Source organism: Lissotriton helveticus, chromosome 7 (assembly GCF_964261635.1).
Source record: "Lissotriton helveticus chromosome 7, aLisHel1.1, whole genome shotgun sequence".
NCBI classification, from domain to species: domain Eukaryota; kingdom Metazoa; phylum Chordata; class Amphibia; order Caudata; family Salamandridae; genus Lissotriton; species Lissotriton helveticus.
Genome location: NC_136068.1, coordinates 128190642 through 128206678, shown reverse-complemented (window position 1 = coordinate 128206678; position 16037 = coordinate 128190642). Strand labels below are relative to the sequence as shown.

Genomic DNA, 16037 nt, shown 5'->3' with positions numbered 1-16037 from the left:
CTGCACTGAGCTCACGTTGGTCCACACAAAACCGCAGTTCTGGAGTGGCACCGGGTGCAGCAGCCTTTGGGACCAAGACCACTGGGCTGGCCCAAGGCTCGATCACCCCTAACGCCAACATCTTAGAGACCTCCTCTTTAATGCTGGCCTTGACCCGGTCAGTTAACCTGTAAATCTTGTGCTTCACAGGAGGGCTGTCAACCGGTGTCCACGTCAAGGGTACACCGGTGAGTAACACCTGGGGTCAGGAAGAACAGTGGGGCAACCGATCCCAACAATTGGTGACAGTCGCTCTGCTGCTCTGTGGTCAGTGTATGGGAGAGGATCACACCTTCCACTGACCCATCGTGCTCCTTGGTAGACAGGAGGTCAGGGAGAGGTTCACTCTCCTCTTCCACCCCATCATCTGTCGACAGGAGCATGCTCACTTCGGACCTCTCGAAGTGTGGCTTGAGGCGGTTCACGTGGAGGACCCTCAAAGGGTTCCTTGGGGTCCGCAAATCCACCAGGTAGGTGACATCTCTTTTGCGCTCCATCACTTCAAACGGCCCAGTCCACTTGTCCTGCAAGGCACAAGGTTCCACTGGGTCCATGAGCCACACTTTCTGCCCAGGTTGAAATTCGACCAGAGGGGGATTCTGGTCATACCACTTCTTCATTTGTTCCTGGCTTGCTTCCAGGTTTGCCTGAGCAAGTTTCCTGAAGCGGGCAGTTTGGTTTCTGAAGGCCAGCATGTAACTAAACACACCCTGGGAAGCTTTCCTGGGAGCTGCCTCCCAGCTTTCCTTTACCAAACTCAGAGGTCCTCTCAAAGGGTGACCATACAGAAGCTCAAAGGGACTTAACCCTAGACACTTATGTGGCACCTCCCTGTACGCAAAGAGAAGGCATCTCCAGAATACGTCCCACTTACGCCTCATGGGTTTTGTTAGACCCTAAATCATGCCCTTCATGGTTTGGTTGAATCTCTCTACCAGATCGTTACCTTGTGGGTGGTAAGGGGTGGTGAACTTGTAGGTTACACCACACTCCTTCCAAAGGGATGTCATATACTTCATATGAAATTGGTCCCCCTGTCAGAAACCACCTCTCTGGGGGACCCCACGCGGGAAAAGATCCGCATTAGCGCCCGGCCCACCACTGGCGCCGTCGTTGTCCTGAGAGGGATTGCTTTTAGGTACTGGGTAGTATGGTCCACCAAGACCAGGATGTACCTGTTGCCCATGGCTGTCTTGGGATCCAGTGGCCCCACAATGTCCATCCCTACCCTTTCAAAGGGTGTTCCAACAACTGGAAAAGGTTGGAGAGAAGTGGAGTGTCATAAAATATCACAGTAGAGTTTCATAGAGAGGAGTGCGCTTTAGAGTGGAGTACAGTGGTGCAGAGTAAGGGAGCGTAGAGTACAGTGAAGTATCACAGAGTGGAGTAGAGCGTTGTAGAATGGAGAAAACTGTCATAGAGAGGAGAGGCATAGCATGGAGCATCCTAAAGTTGCACAGAGTGCCAAAGAGTGGAGTGGTGTAGATTGGCCTAGAGTGAAGAGGTAAACAGGGGTGTAGAGTGTTGTAGAGTGGAATAGCACAGAATGTCATCAAGTAGTGTGTCATAGAGTGTCAGAGTAGAGTGTTGTAGAGTGTAGTAGCGTAAAGCGGCAGAGAGTGGAGTGGCAGAGTGGAGTTGAGTGTCCTAGATTGACGTGGAGTGGAATAGAGTGGAGTGGCATAAAGTAGAGTGGAGAAGAGAGTCGTAGAGTGGTGTGTCATGGAATAGCGTAGAGTAGTTGTATTAAGAGGAGTAGAGTGTTGTGGAGTGGAGTGGGGTAGTGGGTGAGGTAGCACACTGCCATTACAGACAACAATTTTTCAATTGAAACAACCATTACATTTGCACGGACGTTCAGTTTTACTGATAAGTCCAGCGTACAAATGATAGTGTGTGGAACGGGCATCAACTAATGTATTAATCAGTTTTGATTGTATTAAAATATTTCTTTCCACCCCATTTTCAAATTACAAAAAAATTGCTTCATTAGTGCTTTGATAATTCTGATACATTCTGAAATATTTGCACAGTTCATGTACAGATATTTATATTTTGTTGTGTGTTACAAACAAATATCATCAAACAGGCTTCCTCCAGCACACCCCCAGTACCCAGCATGATTGTCACATAAATCCTCTCACTTTGAAGTCGGAAAAAGAAAAGTAAACAACAAGCTCCCTCAGAAGATAGAGTCCAATATTTGACCTCTGTCTTTGAATGCACAGCAACTGAGAAAAGATAAGAAAAAAATGCAAAGGCCGATTTACATAAAGTGAGCACTTGTGGAAGAATATTGTAAAGAAGCTATGCTCCACAGGAGGGACAAAGACATACTGACAGGTCTAAAACAAAGCCAACAAATTGAAAGCAAGCAACTGTGAGTTAACAAACACAAAGCCAATAATAACCAATGGATAGACTGCATTCCCCGGGAAGCCTTCTGAATGTCCCCAATAAGTCTTTGCATCTGCCTCTCCTTGGGCTCTTCTTCATCCTGAACATACTAAAAAAATCATGATAGGGCTGACACTCCTGGCAAAGCTACTGGCACTTCCCTATAGCAAGTTGAGGTTGATACTTCATCAAGCGCAGCCTACTTTTGTTTTTCCTCACAGACTTTTGGTTTATAAAAAGGATTCTCTTTTTGAACAACATGCCAACAAAATTGACTGAGCTGAATTGGGGGTATATGTTACTGGAAGCTTGATTTTTAATGTAAGCTATGAACAGATGACACAAATCTGCATGAACTATATCATGTTCGGTGTTGTAATAGTAGACAAGCACATTGGACTTGCTTAATTTATTTTCAATATAAAGTTGTATTACCTCTATATACCAGGGTTTTTACTTTCAAACTCTATCCATATAGTGGTCATTGATTTATCTTTGTTGTGCAGGCAGAAAAATCTTATAAAATTAACAATGCTTACATGCAATTAAGTTTGTTGGGCTGAAATGTTCCTACTTATATTCCGTGAGCTAGATAACTGGTACCAGTGTAGCTCCTAAATTTTCCCCAGACAGAAGAACCTTTTTCAAAGAATAAGACCTGGTTGTTTTTAAAGATGCTTCAGGAAGAATTTCTTTAATAAGGTAATAAGTCTTTGGTTGATACTAATAAAGGATGTTCTTCTACTTTCAAGCTGGATCACCTTTTTTTTTATTAAATCATGTGTTCTCACTTGTCCTGTGTGTGCTCAGGTTAACATTCCTCATCAAAGACAAGTGGGTCTTCTTCAACGGGTACCTAAAATTCCTAAACCAAGACAAGCAATACCCATTTATTAAGAGCATTTCATTGCATGAAGGTTTTACAACAGTTATAATATTGGTTTATACCTTAACTAAAACCGTCCATTTTCACCTATGCAGATGATTACCGGAGTACTTGTCATCAATAGCTTCTTTAAAATTGTAAACGTTTCTCTTGTAATTCACGTTAATATCGAATTGTGGGTTTTACTGTATATTTAAGTTGAAAAGGGTGTATGTGAAGGATTAGGAAATGAATTACCCTACAGTCCTGCTTGCCATCTGCAATTTAATGGCAAAACTGCACTTCAAGGTCTCTCCCACTGGCTACAATACTTTGTAAATAACATGCAAGCTAACTAAAAAAGCTTAGCTCCCTAAATCCATGTCTTTTGTACAGGTCCATGGATACTTTGCAGTTGTAAGGTGAGCACTCCAGTGGCAAACGAGGGTCTGTGGTTGTGTAAGGTAAACTAAAAACACAAAGGGTCCTAGCACATACTGGGGTTATGTGTCCACGGTTCAGTTAGCTGGTGCACTTACAGAACGTAGGGTAGACAAAAGTTCTTGCAGACAACTGGATAACTTGTATTTAAGGTTCAGCACATTCAAAAGGTAATATGGCTGAGAATTTGAATAGTACACATTCTTCAAACATTCAGAATAAGTGTGAGCAGCCTCAAACAAGGGAGCACCGCTGAGTAATAGTTGAAAGGGTAGACACCTAGGGCCCAATTAGTATGGCGGTACCCTCAGGAAACAGGACCGCCCGCTGAGGGTGCGGCGGTCCCGCACTCCCGATTAGGATGCGCCCGCCACACTGGCGGGCGCATGGCGCATCTGCAACATTGCGGCGGGCGGTGCAGAGAGCACCGCCCTCCGCAATGCCACAAAGGCAGGTTGTGCGTCTAAATGCATGTGACAGGCACCGCGCAGTGCCGGCCACGTTGTTAATTAAAAGGCAGGGGGGTACCATAGATACCCCCCATGTGCATCCCCCCCCCTCGAGTCCCTGGGGGTCCGCAATGGGCCCCTGCAAGCAGACTCTGCATGCCTTTCCATGGTGTAATATGGCTGGCTGTGTCTTTAGAACAACACCACCATATTGAACCCTTTTTCGCCCGGTCCACTTGCGGAAAAGCGGCGGACGGTCTTTCTGTCCACTGCGGACCCCCCAGCCATTGTAATATGGCCTTTAGTATTCCTCTAACAGAAGGAAATGTGATGATACAGGCTCCCACAAGGGCCAATGGTCAGTGAAATCTTGCTACAGGCACAGTCCTTCAAAGTTACATCTCAGTCATTAACATGCTATTCAAAAGTCTATCTGATCATGATGAGCTGGGCTTCTTTAAATGTCCTTGTAGTTCCCTGGTGGCTCCCTTTCTTTGTTTTGTTGTCATCCTAGTCAGGCTGCTCCTCCTGTAAACCGAATCCAAAAGGTTTCCTTCAGCCCATAGCAAATCTCTATTTACTTTGTAAAATCAGGTTCTCCCTATTGAAAATATGGTTCTTCTGATGCTTCAACTTTTTTGTAGCAATTGTTGAAACTGCAGTGGGCCATAACTTGCAGATCGCAGGGAAAGTTTTGAAAATTGTAGATAATTACCACTGAAAATCATCTTTATAAAATTGTTGTTGGAGATAAAGAGTTGCTTTTGGCATACTTAGTGCCATCCCATTTATTGCCTATTAAAGTGGCACCTCGTTATGGTCTCTTTGGTATGTAATTTGATTAATCCAGGGGCAAACTGCCCCCTACGTATGTTCATTTGGTACGCATTTTCACAAGATAAGTACCATGGACATACATTTTTTCTCCAGTTAAGAGCCTGAATCTGTTTCTGTTGTATAAATAAGAATTATCAGTGTGGAATCAAGATTGGATATTGCCACTTTTATTGCGGTTCTTATCAGTTATTATTATCAGTTCTGGCTCCTCGTTTTTTTCTTTTCACAGAAACCTGGGGTGCCAGGAGCAGAGGTGTGGGTTGGAGGGCTTAAGGGGTTATGAGTCACAGATTGATCTACTACTTTGAGAGAAGGAGTGCTGAATATGAAATGTAGGCAAATATGGTGCTTTGATTTGTCCAATAGGCAACCTGGGCCTTATTTTCATGAATTGTACTGGATATGTAAGTGCTGTGTACTGGATGTCTCAGGAAAAAAGAAGTGCGATATGGATGTCATGCGTCTGAGTAGCCTATCTTCACTATGGACTAAAGACACACTAAAGGTGTATTGTTTTAAGAACACCATGTACTCTCTCGCAGGTATGATGTTAAAGGGAGGGTGAATGGCCCAGGGATCCTGATACTGGATATGAATCCCTAACGTAAGTGGAGGAACTTTGCTCAAGGTTCGGGACCTGAACAGCCTTGAATAAAAAGTTGTAGGAGGGGTTGTGAACAGGTGTTCCTCCTTTCCAGCGTTATATTCGTATCAAAAATGATAATTCCATGCTTGAAATCAACACAAGAATCCAGGTTGGTGTGAGTGAAAGTGATTCTTTTTATTCATCACCTTGTTGTGTCCATTTCACTCATTTGTGATTTTTCATGAAGTAAAATGTGAGGGAAAATGTACGACTACTGCGTTGCAACATTGCTGTAGGCAACTGTGCATGATATAAACACAACTTACCTAGCTGTCAAATGGTTATACTTCGTAAGTGTACATTTTAGCCAACACGACTAAGCATCCTGGCACGTTTAGTTTATTTTTGCCTATAGAGTATGAGCTCAAAATATTGTAATGTAGAGTTTGTTGATGAACAAAAACAGAGTGGCTTAGGAATACATTCGGAGCACGAGAAGAGTACATATGTATTCACCTCCACACTCTACTTATTTTTTAATAAAGAAAATGCGTAACTGCAAAATGGGCGATTCAATATGTATCGGAATATAACAGAATTTACCATTCAGTATGTTTGCGACATGGTTGTAGTAAGGAAAAACCTCAAGTAATTGAAACCTTTTCTACCCCACGATGACCTCAAGACAGTAGTCCAATTCCTAGTTCTCTCTAAAATCGACTACGGGAACGCCATCCTTACAGGGACTCCAAAAGCTCACCTAGCCCCTCTAAGAGCAGTGCTAAACATGGCCGCTCGACTCGTATCTGGAGTTAAAAGATTTGAACACATCACTCCAGCTCTCAACCGCCTCAATTGGCTTCCCATGGAAGGGAGATGTATACATAAACTGGCCGCATCACACACAGAACCCTTCACTCTCCTGCCCCCAACTACCTAAATAACAAACTGATAAGAGCAGGGCAATCCAGAACGCTGAGAAGCTTCAACTCACTCCTAATTCCTCCGAAAATGAAAAAGAAAACCACCCAATACCTATCGTTTTCAGGCAACGCTCCTAGGATATGGAACGCTCTCCCTGGAGTCCTCAGATGCAACCCCTCCTCCTCATGTTTCAAAAGGGACCTGAAACTCCATCTCCTAAACAAATACTTTCATGACCAACGTCAACTTACCTAGCCTACTATATCAGAGTTGTCTCCTCTCTCCCTGGTCATTCAAGGATAGTGGGTGACCGGACTATGTCTTTTTCACCTTTTTCTTTTTATTGCTCTCTCCCCCTCCGCTGCACTGCATATTTATTTCCCATGCTGTATTTTTTCTTTGGTTTGCTTCCTTACTGCCGGCCTACTATGTAATGTAATGTCCTTCTGCTGTTTTACTGTGTGTATGTAAAGCGCTGATACCTACGGGTTAAGCTAGCGCTATATAAAACTTTAAAAATACAATAAAAAATAGGTGGGGTCCGTATTATACTGTTCATATAGGTTGATTAATCCATGTGAGACAGTTAATAAGTGTGTCCTCCTGGACCCATCTCCACACAAAAAAGTCACAGCTCGCAACTTGATAAGTATTGCATTTAATGAGATCCTTCTGGCATGTAAATAGGAATCCAAAGGTAAGTTTCCATTTGAAAACAACTTGATAATTTTCGAAGATCCTATCCTGGGGTGGTAACTCAGTTAAACCTAAACTACGCATGGACAATGTTTTAGCTTTGTTTGACGGAATGTCGATGAGAAGCGACCCCATGTAACAACTAATGTTGTGTTGTTAAAAATACTTCGCATTCGAGTAGTAAAGCTGTTGTGTTTTCTGAAGGGGTGTGCGAAAAACAACAATTCCCAGGATGCAAGGCGCGACTAAAGAACCAGGAATGGGGAGGGGGGTCAGAAGAGGCATGTTACTACACATCAAGCAAGGTGTTATTGGTGATTTTCAACAATCCGCATAGTTTTTTGAGAAAAATCTACTTTTTATTAATATTAAAGGACAATCGACAGCCAATTAGTCCAACCCGAAAGCAGGGCGCGACGTTTCCGTTTAGGGCGCCCGGGGAATGTGTCTCCTCAGAAATCCCTCCTTCAGTGGTTTTCCACATAATTCGTAAACCCGCCCAACCCGGGCGTTTTTCCTCAACGGACGTTATTGTGGACGATCATGAGACAGTTGGCCGAACGTGTGCCCCCACCCCCTTTGAGCCGTTACCCCACACGCACAAAACGTTCAAGAGACGACAAGAAGGGGGAGGGCAATGGAGCACGTCGGCTGCCGAGTGACGCACAGCGGCACCTCGCTCCGTCTCGCGCCGTCCTTACGCCGCAGCCGCCTGGCCGTCGTCGTCTTCAGCGCCGCGACGTCCTCACGCTCCGCAGGGACCGCAGGATGGACGCGGTGCGTGAGGGGCAGGGGGAGGCAGAGCGTGGGCTCGGTGGAAGCGTTGGGGAGGAGCCCCGGGAGCAAGAAGGCGCGCAGCGCTTACCTCGGTGGACGCCGGTCTCTGCCCGAGCACCGTCGTGTCGCGCGCCCTGTTGCTGACGCACAAGATAAAAGCCGAGGAGCGAGGCGCGTGCACGAGAAGCGGTGGTGTGTTTTTTCCTTGGCCGCGCGCGTTCCCCGCGTTGTTAAACTTTTCATAGGCCGTGAAATTGGGAATCGAATGGTTCTTGTACGCATGCGCTTACTTTGCACTACTCCACTGATGTATAATGGAAATATTGTTTGAGTTTGGAGCTAACAGAGAGGGCGGTTAATGCTAACATCCGTGAACAGGGTGCAACTGGTTTCGCGTTTATGGAGATCGCAAATTTAATCCGCTTTGGGTTTTTTATAATGTTGTATGCAATGTACGGTCTGGGTTTTTTAACGAGTGCCAGTAAGTAGTTCTCTATTGTAATACATGAACATTGGGTGGAAGTTGTCACCGGGCGCAAAAAGGTGTTTATTTGTGGTAACTTTCCTTTTATGCAGGGTTATTCATTTATTTGTTGCTTTATGTCCCGTACTAGGTTCATAAAGGATGCAGAAAGCTTTACATTTGCAGCAACAACGAATAGGTGGATTTTTCTTTTTCTCGGCGTACAAATCCTATTGTTTGGGTACAAGGACAACATTTTGTCATTTATTTTTGCCCACTTAAGTAGGTCCAACATCCTTCCAGACCAACCGGTTACCTTGCTTGTTAGATTACCACAGTACTTTTCTGTGAAAGAAGAATGTTTCTCACTAATACTCCCTTAAATGTTAATCTGCTTGAAATAGGCACTACCTTTGGAACCAATGTTTTTTTGCCGGGCAGCTAAAGTTGATCTGCCCTTCCTTTACTGTGTTGTCTCTGCTTCCTGCCAGTGTTCCAGCAAACAAATGATGGACGGAATGCTGACAATGCAAACATTCTCCCCTCAGTCAAAAGATCTGTTTAATCCATCGTTCTTTTGCCCACTATGCCACCCCAGCATCCTCGGACCGGTTGCAGGGTATGTCACCCTTCATCAGCCAGGCTAGCTTGAATCCAGTGGCACAGTGAGCAAGGGACCCACGTCTGGGCATCCCCATCCCACTTAGGGCAAAAAGTGTTACAGCAAACAAATGGACAGAATGCTGGCAATGCAAACATTCTGCCAGGCCAGACTTTTATTTTGGTATAGGACTTCAACCAGCAAGCGTTCAGTACCACTTATTCAGGAACAATAAAGACCTGTTAATCACAGTGAGGGGTGATCCCAAACTTTACAAACTCATTTTGCTCTGTGGTCAGAGATTGCTTATAAACATGGGAAACCTCTCCCCTGTTAAAATAACTGCCAGTGCTTAATGCTTACTGGAACAAAGTAATACCCAATGTAATGCTTGGTCTGATGAAATATATTAGGTCGTAGGCTCAAGGGACAACTTAACACGAATGTTCATCGCAGTGAATGTTTATGGAGGACGTACGAAATTGTGTTGTGGTGCATGCGGGGTATGACAAACTTTAATATTTACAATAATTTCAACTACTAAATGTAAGTAGGTTACGTGTTTTTCTAAAAGTGCAGCTTTCCCTTAGATGTGTATGTTGAAACATAGGCTGACATTTAATAATCACAATTAAATCATGTGTAAATCGAAAATAATACCACCGTCAAGGACTCCTCATAAGCCAAATTAGCAATCAAGAAAAATCATGGTCTAGTAAGCATTCTTTTCCATTTCAACAAACACTATCCAAGGCCAATTTTGGAACGAGAAAAAAGGCTCCAGAGCTGGCAAGAACAAAATATTCTTTTTTCCTATTACCTTTTTCTTCATATAATGTGACTGGCCCAATAAAATTGCTATATTACTTGCACTGTGGGTAGTGAGAGAATACGCCGCAGATCACAGGCTGTTCCTATTGGTAGAATGAAAGACTTAACAGTGCTCCCCATGCTTCTCGTCTCCGCTTGCTCTTGCCAAGGGGAGGGTATTCCATCCCCTTCAGTTCCATGAATGTGAAATGTTTAGAAGTGAAAGCATGCGCTACAGACAGGATTATTTTAACCCGCTGCAGACTTTGCTTTTGGATTCTTTCCAGTCGCCATTTTCTAAAACTGCATTTCCGAAGTATGTTTGTCTTCAGATAATTTATAAGGTCTAGAAGATGGTCTAGTGTAGCTATCCCGTCACCCCATTTTGCTTACCCCACACTAGTTTTCAATAAAACACGTTTTACACTTGTTTCATTTTTTTTTATTCAAATCGTTTTTATTGAAGATTGGAGAAAATGAAAGCAAAGACAATACAATAAATCCTTCAGTACATAGATGGATGCACCATTGGCACAATGACGCCTACAATAATGAACTGAACAGAGAAAAAATAGGGAAAGGAGGAATAGGAGAAAAAGGAGGAAGAAGAGAAAGAGGACAGATGTATCAATATATCAGTAGCAATCGGTTTACAGAAGCATGGGACGCATTGCAGGTAACAATAAGTATACAGTAAGCATTCAGGCATGGGGAGCATTTAAACGTGGAAAATATGGGGCCAAACAGAGACACTGTAGTCTATAAAAGCAGACAGTCTGTTGAGATTTGTATCACGGAGGCTCAAAGTGGGAGGATGACGCGTCCAAGGAGGACCACAGTTTTTTGTTAGAAGGCTTCCATGTGGCTGACTGTAGTGCCGGATTGTCTGCCCCTCTCAAGAAGGAAAGCCATTCCAGCCATATTTTAAAGTTGACTTCAGCAAAATTCTTCCATTTACAGAGGACGACCTTGCACGCCAATGTCAACATGATATCTAGCAGTTGTCGGTCATGTATGTCAGGTAGTTGTGCTTCTAAAGGGGCCAAAATGACATATACAAATTCCTGAACGGGTGTGATTCCAAATACTTGTTGAATATATGCAAATATTTTTTTCCAAAATGATCTTAGTAGGGAACAATCGAAAAGCATGTGCGCCAGGTCTCCAGGTGCAGCCTGGCAGTTCCAGCAATTAGGCATATCCTTCAGATTACATTTAAACAGCTTCTGAGGGGTCCAAAACACTCTGTTCAACAACATGTATTTCGTTTGACATAGAATTGGGGACACCTTATTTGATAGTGCAGTTTTGTGTATTACCTCCCAATCAATCGATATACCTGTCGAGTTAGGGTCCGACTCCCACTTGCTTTCAGTTAATTTATGTGCTTTCTTGGGCAGGGGGAGGAGCAATTTATATATTCTGGATACAAAATGGTCAGCATTGTACAGTAGCCGGAGACGTGTCGATAGCCATGGTGAACCAGTAGTGAGGGCACGTCTAGAGATGGCGGCTTTCAGTTTCAAGAATTGGTAGAATTCTATGGGTGGCAAATTAAATTTCTCTTGCGGTGTCGAAAAATGTATGGGCATACCGTTTTCATAGAGGTCATTCACCATATGGATACCATGTTTAGCCCACAACTCCCAATAAAGGGTTTTCCCCTCTATCCGAAACATAGGGTTATGCCATATCGAGACTAGGGTGGATTTCTTAATCACCGAATCAGTTTTATGGGACTGGTCAAGCCTGAGGAGCGCCCTTCTGGTATTTAATAGGATGTATTTGGAGTGAGGTAAATGGGTCAAGTCCATGCTGAGGAGAGCCGAGAGGGGTGCATGAGCCATTAACGATCGCTCAATAGATAGCCATACTGGAGTATAGGATGGAGAATCAACTAGCCAAAGAGCCCCCTGCTTACAAAGGAAAGCCGTCTGGTAGTCCCTGAACGAGGGTAGGCCCAGGCCGCCCTTTTCTTTTGCCAATTGCAACTTTTTCAATGATATCCTGGCTTTTTTCCCTCGCCACAGAAACTCTCCAAACAGTCTATCTACTTTTTTGATGAATTCGTCGGAAAAAGTCATTGGGAGCATGCAAGCCAGATAATTAACCAGAGGCGTGCACATCATTTTAAGGGTCTCAGCCCTACCCCACCAGGACAAAAACTTGGGCGACCAGCTATCTAATAACGTAGAGATCTTTGTTCATGTTAGGCCCTCATTCACCTTTAGGGTTGTTATTAAGTCTTTCTCAAAATCTAAGCCTAAATATTTAAAAGCTTTTGGCTGCCAGGTGAGGCCAGATGAACCAAGTATTTCTCTACTCCCGATGTTATTTAGCAGCTTGACTTCCGTTTTGTCCTTATTCAGCTTGTACCCTGAAACTTTAGAGTACTCGCCAATTGTGTCCATTAAAGCCGGGATAGCCTCGTCAGCTTTCTCCGTTAAAATGAGCACATCATCAGCGTATGCAGTTAATTTCACAGTGCAGTCATCAAACGGAACACCAGCAATGGCCTCATTATTCCGGATATGGTATAGGAAAGGTTCTATCGCTAGTAAAAACAGAGATGGTGATAATGGACATCCTTGTCTTGTTCCCTGTTTCAAGCAGAAGGATGAAGAAAAGGATCCACCCGCTCTAACCCTAGCTGTAGGTCCGGCATACAGAGCCATTACAAGTTAAGTGAATGTCGTCCCCAAATTAAATTTGTGTAAAACTGCCTCAAGGAAGGTCCAATCTACCTTGTCGAAGGCTTTTTCAGCGTCTAATGTGATTGCCACTGTGGGGGTACTCAAAAGTTTTGCTTTTTCTAAGGCGTGGGCTAATACTCTGGTGTTATCGCTAGACAGTCTGTGTTTTAAGAAACCTGCTTGGGATGGATGTACGAGGGTAGAGAGAACTTTTTGTAGCCGGGTTGCTAGAATCATGGCTAGCAACTTACAATCTAAATTAATCAGGGAAATTGGCCTATAATTTTTTGGTAACGATGGGTCCTTGCCATCCTTTGGTAGAACTGCGATAGTCGCCTCTGCCAGGGTACCCCTTACTTCACCTGACTCAGTGAATTCATGGAAAAGATGCAGAAGAGGTTCAGCTAGATCTGTTGCAAAACGTTTGTAGAATTTAGCTGTAAAGCCATCAGGGCCAGGTGCCTTCCCACATTTCAACCTTCTGATTGCTTTCTCCACCTCCCCAATTGAGATCGGCTCATTGAGGCTGTGTTGTTCTTCCGGACTTAGCTTTGGCAGATCACTCTCCTGCAAGTACCCTTGAATTTTATCCTCATCAACCAAGTCATTTTTAGCATACAGGTCCTCATAAAAGTCTTTAAAGACCTCAGTTATTTTTTGGGGATCAGAGTGGTTTACTCCCGTAGAGTCCTTTATGACATTAATAGAATTTTTCTGCACTTTGAATTATAGATATGCAGCCAGGCTTTTACCAGCTTTGTTAGATTCGCAGAGTTTAAAATTTCGCCTTCTGGTCAGCCACACTCCCGCCCTTTCGCTTACTAGCTTGTTATATTCGTATTTTTTATTAGTCATGGTATTAAGCGTCTCTCGATCCCTTGTCAATTGGTGCCTGTTTTCTAGATTAGCTATCTCTGTTTCCAACGCCTCTAATTTTGCATTACAATCTCTGTTCATTCCCGAGCGGATTTTGATGCACACACCCCTTAAGGTACTTTTCAATGCCTCCCATCTCACCAGATCTGAGGTGTCCCCTCTCCTGTTTATATCCAAATATGATCGGATGGCTGTTTGGATGGCAGCCTTATTTTGTTTAAAATTTCTTCATTAAGTCTCCATGATGTCTGTTTAGGGGAGGGTTTAATGTTGCTGATGGAGAGGGAAATGCAGGAGTGGTCTGACAGTACTCTCGGTTCTATTGAAGTATCCTCTATCCTTGCAACTCCATTTTGTGTAATAAGGATGTAATCAATGCGAGAGTACGAATCGTGAGGGGAAGAATAAAAAGTGTAATCCCTGTCAGTAGGGTTTTGTATTCTCCACGTATCAACCAGATTAAAGCGTTGACACAATTTAATGAAAGCATTATGTGATTTGGTCGGTTTAAACACACACTTCGAATCTCTGTCCAGGACAGGATCAAGTGGAAGGTTAAAGTCACCCCCTAGTATATGTACCGCCGTGTCAGGTATCGTTTCAATCTGTTTGACTAAGTCTTGCCAAAAATTTAGATCACTAGTGTTAGGTGCGTAGATATTCGTGACAAAGAATTCTGTGTGGTCTTAGGCGAGCTTTACTGTGACCCAGCGTCCCTTTTCGTCTGATGATGAAGACAATAGTTCTATCTTGGATCGTTTTGATAATAATACCAGAACCCCATTCTTTTTACCAAGTGCACTTGACCCAACAACCTCAGAATAAAACTTATTACGTAAAGTATAAAACTGTTTAGTGTCTAGTTTGGTCTCCTGCAGCAGAACAATGTCCCCTCTCTGTCTACGCACATAGTCTAATATCTTTTGTTTTTTTATGGGTTGGTTCAAACCTTTAACATTCATAGACAGAATTTTTAGCTGGTCAAGTGAGGTCGTTCCAAGCGGAGTGGTGAGCGTAGGGTGTAACATTTATATTATTACATGTATCATGAGTGCATTATAAATCCCAAGCAGTAGCGTGCCATACAACATCTTATATGAGGAGTACCCTGTTTTAACCACTATGTGGCTAAATTGACTGAAACCATGAGCAGGCGTTTGGGCATACAGGTATGATACATGAGTAATCCAAGACCGGATATACAGATACAGCATGTGAATGATACAACTTGTCCATTCAAGAGAAAAGGGATAGATTGGAAGAGAAAGGAAAAGCAAAGAAAAAAGAGGAAGTAAAAGTAAAAATGCAAACCATAACATACAACACATCTGTGAAGTAGTGAGGCGATCCACGTATTGTTACCCTGTACTTTGCCGGGCCCACAAAGCCAAATTGGTATCCCCTCGACTTTAGTAGTGGCCGTAGGGCTAAGAAGGCCTTCCTGATTTCTACAGTTTCCCTACTGTAATCTTGAGAGATATAGATCTTTGCGTCTCTCCACAGGATTTGATAGTGTTTCCGAACAAAGGCAAGTATTTGCTCCACATGTTGATAGCGCAGTGGCTTACAGACGATGGGCCTTGGACCTTTTTGCGTCTTAGTGATTCTTCCTGGCACTCTATGTGCCCTGTCGAATTCCAGAGGGTTGGCAAAAGTTAGGTTTGTGGCTTTAGCAAACCATGATTCCAAGAACTGAATACACGACCCTTCTGAATCTTCGGACCCCTCCGGAACCCCAAAAATGCGCAGGTTCCCTCTTCTATTTCTATCCTCCAACTCAGCTAGTTTCCTAGTAGTTTGGTCAGAGGAGATGTGCAGGTGTTTCAGTGCCGTTGAGGTCCTAACCTCTATATCTTCCAAACGACTAATCCTGGACTCCGTTTCTGTCAAACGCGCATTAGTGTCTCTGATATCTTGACGGATTGCCACCACTTCCTCTTTAGTGACCGTGGCTAGGTCCTTCACTTCATCTAGCCTATTCAATATCATATCAAGTGTGTCCGGAGTGACTTTCTTTGGTTTATTCGGTGATCCCGGGTTCGAGTGCTCCGATTTAAGTCTTTTAAGGGTACCCTGGTCTTTGGTCTCCATCATGGCTGCTTAGATCCTAGATCTGCTTAGATCCTAGAACGGAGCCCTGAAAGTCCCTCTCGGCAAGTACGTGGGGTAGATTTAGGCAACACAGATCTATAGAAGAGAGTGGTCGGCCAGATCTCAGTTCACTGGTAGCTATATCCCTTCAACAAGTGGGACCGGAGGTACAGGCGTCACAAACATACATTCATCACTGTCATTGGAGAGAACACTATGGAGAGGTCGCTGTGTCATTAGAGAGAACACCGTGGTCTGATGTCAGGTACCCCAGGCACTTATTATCATTGGAGATAGCACTATTGCTTTGGGGAGCTCACTTTGGTCTGATGTCAGGCAATCCAAGCGCTCCGCAGCAACATTAAGCCCCCATGACCAGATTGGAAATCACTGTGGAGAGATCACTGTGATATTGGAGAGCTCATCGTGATCTGATGTCAGGCAGTCCAGGCACCCAGCGCACACATGAAGGCCCCATGGCCAGATTAGAAA

At 43.8% G+C, this 16037-nt stretch overlaps 1 protein-coding gene across 4 annotated transcripts in view; it reads right to left on the bottom strand.

Annotated features, from left to right (window-relative positions):
* The window catches only part of GMEB2 (glucocorticoid modulatory element binding protein 2), a 127054-nt gene extending 118884 nt beyond the window's left edge, over positions 1–8170 (bottom strand). For 2 of the 4 annotated variants that reach the window (XM_078651690.1, XM_078651694.1), the window contains exon 1: positions 8100–8170. The gene's annotated coding sequence lies outside the window, so the exon portion shown is untranslated. Of the gene's footprint in view, positions 1–6789; positions 7802–7836; positions 7919–8099 lie in introns of those variants that run through there. The other 2 variants (XM_078651692.1, XM_078651691.1) reach the window with 2 other exon arrangements.
* Positions 8171–16037: the final 7867 nt, after the last annotated feature.